Genomic DNA, 8948 nt, shown 5'->3' with positions numbered 1-8948 from the left:
GTTATCTGCTAAGCTAACAATGTTGTTATGTCTGATTTCTATTAAACGTCTTTCTGATGTCAGAGCTTTGGACATTTCCAACCGCCAATTCACTCCATCTGGAGTGTTATTTACAGTAGTACGTCGAACCAAGACTAATTTAACTTCCGTTTTCTATCCTTATTTTCCACAGCACCCAAAGTTATGTGTTGGACAATGTTTAAAAATATATGAACAAAAGACTGCAGATTTGAGAACACTCTATGTATCCCAACTTCTTATTTCTTTCAGGAAACCCAACAACCCTGTTTCGGCCGCCACTTTGGCTCACTGGGTCAAAAGGATTATGTCCCTGGCGGGTATTGACACTTCCGTGTTTGGGGCTCATTCTTCTAGAGGAGCTATGGCTTCCAAAGCTTTCTGGGCTGGTTCCTGTCTAGAGGATATTCTTAAATCTGCAGACTGGTCAAATGATAATGTATTTAAAGTTTTTTTTATTGTAGACCAGTTGATAATGCCTCTTTGAATGTAATTAATATGCTTTAAACTCGCATAATAGGAGCCACCGGTCTTGACATAAAATGTAGATTTTCCTAGTCTATGACGGGAAGTCTTAATTTTATTAAAGACACGGAGGTGAGCATTATCCCACCTCTTGTTTAATATTTTCTTCCTCCCTTTCTAGCACCATCATCCGCCAATCAAACTTCCTCCTAATCCTTCATCCTTCGCCTCCAATGCCAGACTTCATGGTGCATCGTCTGCCTCTACAGTTTCATGGTCTACGGTTCCTAGCTTTCCGGATCTTCCTCATCTCAACAGATTTTTGGACTTTTGCTCTGATTTATTTTATTTTATTTTGGTTATTTTTATTCTTTGCCCCATTTTTCCTCTATTTAATTCTGCTTGATTTGTTTCCACAAGAAAAGAGGGCTGTTCACAGTCAAGTGATGTCATAATGCTATGTGTACATCCTCATTGGTTAATTTGTTATGAATACGTTTTCAATCCCATTGGCTCTTCGTTGTTTGCCTCCTGGGATTTGTAGTACGTTTCTTGACTGCTGCTATTGATTAAAGTAAGAAAAGAAACGCATAATACTCGCCTCTGTGTCTTTAATAAAATGAAGACTTTCAGTCATAGACTAGGAAAATCTACATTTTCAATACTATTATTGACACAGAGATGAAGATTATGCATTCTCTTCTGCTTTATTTTGACTGCACCCATATAGACAAACACAATAACCATAGAGTTGACAAGAAAAAACTACAAATCCCTGAGTTCCAACATGACCACATATTTCACAGTAGTGTCCAATTGTATGTGATTTCATAGAAATACCATTTCATGGAATACGATTACTGAGAAACTATTTCATCTAAACTGTTTAATATCAATTTTCAGAATGAATGGTATTTACCTTTTCGCAGAAACAAATTTAAAGAATGTTTTTTTGGTCAAAATTGGCTTTTAAATGCTTATTTTTTAAATTGTAAATGCAATGGTTGCAGGTCTTACTTCCAGCTTTACTTCAGGGATCACTGGTTCATAGTTATATCTTTTACACTGTCAATTACTTCGTATGCTTTTAATTTGCTGACCCATCACACCCATAAACACCATCCATCACCTACCCCTCACATCCCCTAAAACCATCAATCCCTGCCCCATAAAATCACATTTGAGCTACACTTATCCCTGAAACTGAAAAGCCCTTTCTACCCTAAAATTCCACCATCCCTGAAACATAAAATCACTCACTACCCCTAACTCCACCCATTGCTAAACCCTAAAACTCCTTTCTAAGCCTGAACCACCCCATCCCATACCCTTAAACTTCAGCACACCCACACTCCTCCCATCCCTAAACCCTAAAAAACCTTCACCATCCTTAAACATGAGCCATCCATGACCTATAAGAGCTCATCATCACCATAAACTACTCATCCACGAACCTTAAAAAACATTTTATACATCTAAACTCCCCCATCCCTGAATCCTTAAAACCCCTCACGATCCTAAACTCCACCCCTTCCTGAACCCCCAAACTCTTCACCATCCCAGCAACTACCCATATGTGAACCTAAAAAACCCTAACAAGCCCTAAACTTCACCTTCCATGAATCCTAAAACCCCTCACATACCTAAGCGCCACTCATCTGTGAACCATAAATGCTCCTCACCAACCACCCAGGTCTGAACCCAAAAAAACCCTTTATATGCCATAATCTCAATTATTCCTGACCCCTAAAAATCCCTCATCACCATGAACATTACCCATCACTGAACTCAAAACCTCACAGTAGTCCTAAACTCCACCCACTTTTAATGTGTTCCATAATATCTAAATCTGTAGTGGTTGGTAGGGAACCAGATCATTGTTTTCTCTACTTCCTCCTTTTTTGTCTTTAACCTTAGCAGGGGTGCCAGGTTGTAATAAGGATAGGTTTCTTAGGCACCTTTAGCCCATTTTAGCAGTTTTCCCAGCCCTTCTCACATCCACTCACTACAGGCATTCTTTCTTAAAAAGATCTCCGTCAAAGGCATTGCACTACTGACCTGACGAGGAGCATGGGCGACGAGGAAGCATGTCACCCAATGGTGAGTGAGGGTTACTGTTCCTGTTCCATGTGGTGACTGAAAAGACCCCTACCCTAATTGGTGGAATGGTGTAAATGAAGGGCACAACAGGTTCAGGACTGAAAAACAAGTAAGTTGAGAAGGCAATTTCTTCACTAGACAGGAATGCCACTGAATACCATCTTAGTCCTGCAAAAAGAGATGGTTCACCTATTCGGCTGTTTGAGTGCCAAACACTTTTCCTTTAGCCTGTCACTCTAATGGCTTGCAGTTATGCAGTACCACCTATGCCACAGAGCTCATACTCGTGGAGTGACAAGAAAAAAATACTCTGTTGATGTGGACCTCCTGTCCATGCTTATCACACACATATGCATAGTTTTACTGCACTGATACACATTGCTCTGTGGTAGCGTCTATAATCGGGCCCTGCAGTTCTCTAGCAGAGCACTGTGTCAGTGTTAAAAAACCAAGGGCAGCCCTGTGTTACACTAACCACAATGGACAGCACAGGGTTAATCATGATCTGCACTATCAATTACACTGCTATGTTGTTGTGAAGCTGGCTAGCACAAGGTAAGTATTTTAACAAGCATTGGCAGAGCCAATAGGCCTGGCGTTGGCTACCAGTCTTTTGGATTTGTCAGTGGCTGTTTTGGCTTGTCTCAGCTCTTGTAAAACCTTATTGTTGGCGGAGCTATCAGGCATTCATCAATATGAAAGAATAGTGAAAAGCCCAAATATATTTTCATCTAAAAAAAACATAAATTTCCATAGTTTTCCATGGCAAAGAAAGGAACTACTTTGTGTTAAGATGTGTCTCTTGTGAAAGAGCAGAATTCTAACTAGCGTGTCACTCATGCAAGTTCATCATCAACACATAGCTTTATTCGGTTACTTTCAACCATTAAAAGCAAAACAACCAACAATTGAATAAAAAAGGAAATAGGAATTAAGTTTAAAAAGTGATAAGAATAAAATAAAAACATATGTTTCAGCCTTAAAACACATAACATTACTTTCCTTAAAAATGCACCTAACCCCCTAATACCTATCATTTAAATTAAACATGGGGTTTTATTTCAGTCTAGGTGTATGATTAAAATTTAGCAACTAAAACACTTTAAAAAAAAAAAAAATTGTTCCTCATCATCATTTTTCCCCAGAAAATTAATTCGTGTATGCCAAGCAGCTACAATATACTTGCTAACCGCACAGGATAGAGGGAGAGAAGTTTCCCTCATCATGATCCTTAAGGCAACAATACAGTGTCTTGCCCCCATATTCCTGCACACACGTCGTAACCACTTCCGTCGCGCAATCAAATAAGCAGGGCATATAAACATAAAATGTACAATAGATTCTGAAATGTGATTACAACTCGGACACGGATCAGGACTTGGAGTCGCACTCCGTGTACTGCCATAGGATTTAAGAGGCAGACAACCATATCTGAACTGAATATATAGACTCTTACTTAATGGGTCAAGAATTGTATCCATATATGGTTCCAGATATGGGTACCATTTAAAATCAAAGAATTGTGAAGTCAATCTGCCGTGTGTTGAGCACAGCAGGTAGTTTTCCCTGACATATATCCAGTAAACAGTTTTCAAATGATTCTTCTGATCCTTCCTTATACTTTCTGGATGACTCCAAAACTCACTAAGACCCAATCTATGAAACCATTTTGAGATGTGGTTAAACCAGGGAATGGTAAGTACATTTGGTCTATCTAGAATGTCTTGAATAGACTCCTTGTATATGGATAGCTCAGGGGTGGTCCATACACGGACACAGAAAAGCAATGGTCGTAGGGCAATTACATCTGAGATGCGTGAAAGGCCAAGGTCCCAGAACATTGGCAGCAGTGGGGTACTGCGAGGACAGGCCAAAGTTGACCTTACAAAGTTGTTTTCCCCCACTGCAAGCTTGCCAGTGTTCGAGGACCCCCAAATTTCTGCCCCATAGACCGCAGCGCTCTGTGCCTTTGCTCGGTAAATTTTAATAGTTGGAGTAATCACTCTCTCAGAGGTAGACTTGTAAAAGCGTAAAATGGCCCCAGATCTCTGTGCCAGAAGAGCTAAACTTTTATCGATTTGGGCCCCCAATGCAGATTGTTGCTAATTTTCACCCCCAAATAATCTATGGAGCTTACCATACCTAGGGGGGTTCCATTATAGAAAATTGAGTATCTCTTAGTGGGGTCGCAGCCCAGGGTCATAAGTTTAGTTTGCTATGGTTGAGTTCAAGTCCATAGTCACCACAAAACGAACTAAACTTATCCACCAGTACCTGGAGACCCATAGGAGTTCTGGAGATCAGGAGGGAATCATCAGCAAATAGCAAAATTGGAATTTTATGGTTGTTCAAGGATGGAGCATCATTTTGGCAGTTGGTAACGACTTGCACCACCTCGTTGATGAACAATGTAAATAGCGTTGGGGCAAGAACACAGCCCTGGTGCACTCCTCTTCTAATATCTATTTTGTCGGTGAGTTCCCCCTGATTACCCCATCTGACTTGTGCAAATGTTTTTTCATGTAATCTTTGAATTAAATGCACTAAGTTTCCTAGGATACCGATTTTGTTTAATACTCCCCATAGTTTCTCTCTTGGGACAAAATCGAATGCAGATCTTAGATCTACAAAAGCAACATAACGTTTTTGCTTAGATAGGGTGACATACTTCCAAAATAGTAATGACAGCCTGAAGACTTGGTCCATGGTGTTAGTTTTAGGGCGAAAACCGGCCTGTAAGGGGGATAAAATTTGGTTGTCTTGGATCCAATCGGTAAGCCTATCTAAGACTTGCTTAGCAAACGTCTTCTGAAGGATATCGATAAGGCTGATTGGTCGATAATTTACAGGTGAACCGACATCACCCTTTTTGTGAATCGGTATTATTTCTGCACCACGCCAAGAATCCGGAATAGGGCTACCAGCTGCTATGGCATTAGACAATAAATTGATGTACCATGCCCATATCTTTGGTTCTGATTTAAACAGGTCCCCTGGGATCTTATCTGGGCCAGGGGCTTTGGCTGGCCTCAGAGAATTAATTGCGGCTGTTGTTTCGGCTAAGGTAAAAACAATGCTCTCATTTGAAGTCTTGTTAACAGCCCAACACTCATCATACCCAGGGCCCTCCAGAGCTTGCGTTGCAGGCAGAGCATAAATTCCAGAAAAATAGGACACCCATCTTTCGGGCTGTATGTACATACCAATGTCATCATTGCCCCTTTTCGAACTAGAGGTCAACAGCCGCCAAAAGGAACTATCATCTTTGTATTTGACTGCTGCAAGCAGCTTCTGCCATATCTCATTATCCCAGTCTTTTTTTGCTTGTTTCAGGGCATTAACATACCGACGTCGGGCCTCTTTAATAGCCACTTGGGTAGAGTTTTTTACAGCCTCATTTAAATTAGATTTTGCTCGCACACAATCCTGATTATACCAATCCCTACGAGGGGTGTCAGCAGGTCTCGGTTTGGAAGGGATTCCCCTATAGGAGATACCCTGTAGGGAATCCACCAATTTATTGTGGATAGCCATAATGGGAATATCAGAGGCTTCTTGTTCCTCATGATCTGCAAAGAGTTTTAAAAATGATGAATATATTTCCCCAATCAAATACGGGTTGGATTCAACCTTTGGCCAGCAGACCCGAGAATGTCTATGATTCAGGTAAGGGAGTGGGACGTTATTGATCGTTATGTGCTGGACTCTTAAAAATGCATGGTTGATCAGTACAAGGCACAGAGGATTATGATCGCTATCCAAGCGAGGTAAAATTTCCATGTCCAGTGAACTTGACCATAGCCTAATGTCCACCAGAATATAATCAATAGTACTAAATGAAAGCCCTCGCTTGAAAGTGATGGCTCGCTCTGAATCAGATTTAGTGCGGCCGTTACATTCTCTCAGACAAAGGGAAGACAACTGAGATGCAACACGGGAAACGGGCAAAAACGCCGTTTCCTTAGATTGGGGAATACCCCAAAATTCGTCCTCCTCAGTAGTCAGATTGCTGATGGTGTTGTCCAACACAAAAGAACAATTAAAATCACCTGCTATAATCAGAAGATCTGAAGGGTCCAGAAACTCTATAAAGTTAGTCAGCTGGGTGAGAACAATTGATTCTGACCCACGTGGAACGGATCTTGCATAAGTATTCAGAACTATCATCCTGAATCCAGGTCGGAATGTGAGTTGCACACCCAGCAGATCATAGGAATTAAACTTTATCATGGAGTGGACACATTCTAGCTTATTGTTCAATAAAATCATTAACCCTCCTATCTGTCTTCCAAAGCCTCCGGAGGCAGGTTGGGCAGCAGAAAAATAGGTTGTAAAGCCTTGTATGGATAACTGTTCTGCAGTCCAAGTTTCCTGAAAAAGACAGATATCTTGTTTATTAACAAGGCTTACCCATTCCGGGTCATCCAACTTTGACTTAATTCCTGCAACATTCCAAGATATAATATCGATTATGGGAGGCGTAGATATTGGCTTAGTTCTCAATAGGGATGCAGGAGATGGAGTCCCTGTGAGTTGACACTCATCATTTACTATTTTAGGAAGTACTGTGCAGGGGGCGATCAGTCAGTCTAATTCAGGAAGTAAGGGGGAAGGGTTCACGGATTTAGATGTTGCAGAGTTATCTGAAGAAGAAATAACCCCGGCTACAATAGTTCCAGATGTACAACATCCTCTACATAACGGAGCCCCAGGCGGCTGACTACTAAGTCTAAGATTCGATTCCCTACCTGTACATAATGTACCTGTCCGTGTATCAAAGGCCAGGAGATCATTAACAAGACGCTGCATAAAGAAATCACATTAGAAAAGGAGTGAACGAAGGGCCTACCTTTACCAAGGGAATACCTGGGGAGGACCCTAACATACGAGGCTAGTGGCCTCTGGTATCCTGGAGAGGGAGCGTCCCCTTATAGTCAGACTTGCATCAAAGGTGGGCGCTCAAAGGTGGGCGCTCTCTGTGCGCCTATACTGACCTCTCCTCAGGACCGCTTGAAAGCCCTCCCAGGTATTCCCTTGGTAAAGGTAGGCCCTTCGTTCACCCCTTTTCTAATGTGATCTCTTTATGCAGCGCCCAATGAGCATATGCAACAGGGATCCAATGCCCTGATGAATGCCCAGAGAACCTCCATAGCTCAATTTCAAGGGCAGAAACATGTCGGCTACTTCTTTTAGATAGGTGACCTTGTGAGTCATTGCCCTCACACCGGTTCCCCAGTTCTTTTTAATCACACCACACGCAACCCTTTATTAAAAATTCACCCGGGTATCTGAGTAGGTGTTTTTATTTCCCTAGCATAGCTGGATCCCCTTTCCAGAAATAAAATTAATTTACGCACTCCCACCTGTTCCTTTAACAGTGAGGTTGAGTCCGCCCAGGTGGCACTGTCCTACCTGGGTGGGGCTAGGTGGTCATATGATGAAGCATGACACTATATAGTGTGTGAGACCACCTAGTCCCTAAAGGAAATCCCCCTCCCAGACCACACACCACACCATAGCGCACCCACATTTCACCTCCAGTTGAGGGTTACGGGTAGTCCAGTGTCACAATTGGTACACTATCGACCTACCTTCGTTACAATGACACAACAACACCCAGTGGACAAAACGATCTGGTTGGAACCCCATATATTTAAGTAGATAGATATACAATTTTAGTAAAATCAAAATCTTGGCTAACAAAGTCCTGAAAAGTCTTGAATGCTTCAGATGCATATATGTAACAGCATGCATGTTCAGGTATATGTCATTACATACAGAGACACAGATACTGGGTACCGAGGCCAATCCCACTTTTTTCATCTTATAGGACCAGGGATGAAGGGGTGGTGATGAGAGAATGAGAGGAAATGTGGTCTCACAGGCAGATTGGATGGTAGACAATCTTGACTGGATTCTTAAGCTTAGAGACGGCACAGTGACAAACATACGAAAACCAATTATCTGTGAAAAGACAGAGTGAAAGACAGTTAAAGGGAGTAGATATAACAATATGGATACAGGACCTAAACGCTCATGTGGTGACCTATGGAGTCTTACTGTAACTAGCCTCCAGATAAAGCAGGAAACTTGCCTGAGACCTGAGGATGGTCGAACTCTACAGGGCTGCACTGGCAGAGTACTACAGCCAAAACAGGACCCCTAGAGCATGGATAAGGGTACGCAAATACGGGAGATAACAGGGAAGGAAACACAGAACACAGTCAATGAGGACAAGGTAACAGGAAGGGAATGAGGAAACCAAGGAGGTAAAAATATCAAACTTGTAGAATTGAAAATTGGTGTGTACTTATACAAAAGCAAAAGAGTTTTAGTAACCGCTATTGCCAGACACCTGCTCTCAG

The sequence above is a fragment of the Pleurodeles waltl genome, chromosome 11, assembly GCF_031143425.1.
Source record: "Pleurodeles waltl isolate 20211129_DDA chromosome 11, aPleWal1.hap1.20221129, whole genome shotgun sequence".
Classification (NCBI taxonomy): Eukaryota; Metazoa; Chordata; class Amphibia; order Caudata; family Salamandridae; genus Pleurodeles; species Pleurodeles waltl.
This window is presented reverse-complemented; position numbering follows the sequence as displayed.